General features: G+C 41.1%; 1 protein-coding gene across 1 annotated transcript in view; it reads right to left on the bottom strand.

The window, feature by feature from the left end:
* LOC123076564 (protein LIFEGUARD 2-like) overlaps positions 1-3565 on the bottom strand; it is a 12004-nt gene that overhangs the window by 1228 nt on the left and 7211 nt on the right. The window lies entirely within an intron of this gene.

The raw sequence follows: 3565 nt of genomic DNA, 5'->3' as shown, positions 1-3565 counted from the left end.
TGCTTGGTTTACCAACGCTACGTACTGCTATGCCTAAACATGGCTTAGATTGAAGTGAAGGCAACATGTGGTGCATGTCGAAAGTAATACTAATCCGGACTTGATCAAGTTTGGATTGTACTACTTTCGACACGCACCACATGCATGTTGCCTTCACTTCAATCCAATCCATGTTCATTTCACCCGCTGATATATAAGAACTCTTCATGCACGCATCATGCATCATCATATATAATAACAAGTCCTACTAATCATCATCATACAACTTCTACTCGTTATTAATAACAAGTCATACGATCATCATCCTCACAGTCATCGAACCAACCCTACTTAATTGTTCTTAGCACATGATCATCAGTATTAGGTAGGACCGAAATACCCTCTTTAAGGTAAAATAGCATAAAACAATATAGACCCTGACTCTCCATTATGGAGAATGGAGATCATCCTGTCTCCAATTCTTGCGCCTCGCTTCCTTTTGCTTCCAAGAAGCTCCTTGCGACTGTCCATACATTTTTTCCATTCTTTGATTTGCATGTCTCCAGTTCTTTTAGAAATCCGGTATGGACAGTTGAGATTCGTAGGATGACCTGGTTGTATATTCAAAACATCAAGCCTACCATTCTGATACATCAAATGAGGCACACAATCCTCTGGGATTATCTGTTGAAAAACATAGTAATAACTTCATAGTTAGCAATCATAATGCACTAGTTTTAGAACTATGCAAAATATGCACGGATGTTGTAATAGTAAGAAATCTTACCAGGGTATCTCCATAGTAGTTACCGTAGTTCACCACGTGCACTAGTGGCACGTATGGAGGACCATAATGATGAGGAGTTTGATTGTAGATATTGTAATTCTCAATATCAGTACAAAATCCGACCAGATGAGTTTTCTCCTTATAAGTTAACTCAGAGCCATCGGTGTAGTAGGTTCTGTCTACCATGTTCCGCACATTGTTTGAACAATCAAAATAAGCTGTCAATGAAAATAAGCTGTCAACTATTTTGAAATGAACAATATAAATTAGCTAATAACTATGTTTGAGAAACTCACATAGCGGTAGAATTGGAGGCATATCAACAAGGACCCAAATGTCCATATTGTCTTGCTCGATGTCAGGATCACCAAGATCCATGGTGACAAGCATACCCTCATCAAAACCATACATCTTGCAAAATGCTTCCCAATTTTTGCAACCAAAATGGGTTACGCTCTCAGAATTATACAGCTTTACTTCAAAATCTATATCATGATGGGTCCTTAGGTGAATTTTCTTTGTTTCCATACTTTCATGGTCTTCAAAACCCATCCTCTCCAAGACGTAGCGTCTTGCATGGCATGGGATAAGCTAGCCGAATTGTAAAAGATGAAAAGTACACGTTGAAATAGTTGAAGTCGTGCTTAATTACGAAAAAATAACACTTGTCGTCGTTGCGTACCGTTTCAACATCGAACGTCTCCTCCAGCTTAATACTGAAGCGCCGATCTTCGTCCAGGTGAGGCCTGTCGCACAGACCTCGGTCGTCGTGGCACCAGTCGCACTCCCCCGGGAGACTTTCGTCGTCCGAGTACGACATTTCCTATGTTCATATATAATTCAAATATTAAACATCTACAATTAAATATATGTACTAAAAAACCTAAGTTAGATCATTATTATTCATCACGGGTTGACTATCGGTTTGTCGAGTCTTTTCTTGAAAACTCTCAGCTGACGTGGTGTATACATTCGACCGTTGGTGATGGTCGCTCCTCCCTTTGTCCCCGTGTGCATTACACCAAAATGTCTAGCTAGCACACGGGAACAAAGGAGAAGCGACCCCCACGACAACAGTCGGGATTCTTCGTCCTCTCATATATATATATGGTGGAACTCTCCCTCACTGATTCCTCTCTGACATTTGCGACCGTCGGTGATGGTAGCTCCTCCTTTCGTTCTCGAGTGCATTACACCAAATTGTCTAGCACACGGGAACGAAGGAGAAGCTACCCCCACGACAATAGTCGGAATTCTTCGTCCTCTCATATATGGTGGAGACTCGACAGACTTACAGTCAACCCGAAATATCGTTTAATTATCTTTCTAAAAGAGGATTTGGCTGGTCTCACCTCGATGTCGGAGGGGGCGGTGACGGGGACGACGGCGGGGATGATGGAGGGGCCGGGGGGGCTCCTAGATTTCTGCGAAAACAAAAACCCTATAAGCTATCAACTAATCATAGTGCTCTCCAATTTTAGCATTCAAAGTAGGATCGGAGTAGTTTTCCACTTTGAGCATTCAATAAGCAAAATCAAATCACAAAATAAAGTAGTATTCAAATTAGGATGCATTCAATTATAAGCAAAACTACATCATTTCCATGCGTCTGTACATCGCCGAATATTATCACTAATACACCTCGAATACTATCATACATATAGCATCGCTAGTACAGCTAGAACAGTAGCGCCCGACGGACATCGGCGCGGGCGGTGGACACCCAAAGGGACGGAACCATCACAGGATCATAGCTCCAGTGAGATCCCTGAAGAACCTGCCAGGTATTGTCGAACCTGCCCTCCAACGCAACCATGTAGCGACGGACGTGCTGGTCCTCCTCGCTGACACGGTGACGTACCTCCTCTGCGGTGTCCGGAAGCCTCGGCACCGTCACTGGCCCACGCGAGCGCCACCAAACAAGGATCGGGTCAACGACGGACTGGTTCCTCAGCAACCTACGCCCACCGGAAGGTAGCACCTCCCAAAACCAGCCCGGCGGAGCCCAGTCCCGGACATGGCCCCTCTGATCAAGCCGGCCTCCTCCGCCGAGTCGATGACGAGGATGCGGGATAGGCATCGTCGACGTCGATGCGGGAATAATTGCTTTAACTAAAAAAACAAACTAGTTTTATTAATTTCCTTACTATAAATAGAATAAAGTAGTACTTACTACAAATAAACTAGCTAGTTTAACTAGTTCTATTATTTTTCTAACTAATTCTATTAAACACTTTCTAAGTAGTACTTACTAAAAGTTATCGGGGAGGGGGGTACATATATCGACAACGACATACCCGATAAAAAATAAGAAGAGGAAGAAGACGAAAAAAGAGGAGAAGAAGAAAGGAATAGAGGAGGAGATCGAAGAAAAAAAAGAAAAAAGAGGAGAAGAAGAAGGAATAGAGGAGAAGAAGAAAAAATAGAATAATATATTATTCTATTTCTTCTTCTTCTCCTCTATTTCTTGTTCTTCTACTCTTTTTTTTTCTTCTTTTTCATCTTCTTATTTATTTCTCCTCTACTTCCTCTTCTCTTCTTCTTATTCTTCTTCTTCTTCTCCTTCTTCCTCTTCTTATTTTCCTTTTTTCTCTCCTTCTTTTTCTTCTAAATATGAACATACATAAATGACTTCTAAATATGAAAAATCTAAACTACACATCTAAATTAATACATCTAAATTACAACAAATAAATTAACTACACATCTAACTACACTTCTAAATATGAAAAATCTAAACTACACATCTAAATTAACTAAATTAACTACACATATTCTAAATTACAACAGCTAGGGGGC

This window comes from Triticum aestivum, chromosome 3D (genome assembly GCF_018294505.1).
Source record: "Triticum aestivum cultivar Chinese Spring chromosome 3D, IWGSC CS RefSeq v2.1, whole genome shotgun sequence".
Lineage (NCBI taxonomy): Eukaryota > Viridiplantae > Streptophyta > Magnoliopsida > Poales > Poaceae > Triticum > Triticum aestivum.
The sequence above is the reverse complement of the archived record's forward strand: the minus strand, read 5'-3'. Positions and strand labels throughout refer to the sequence as shown.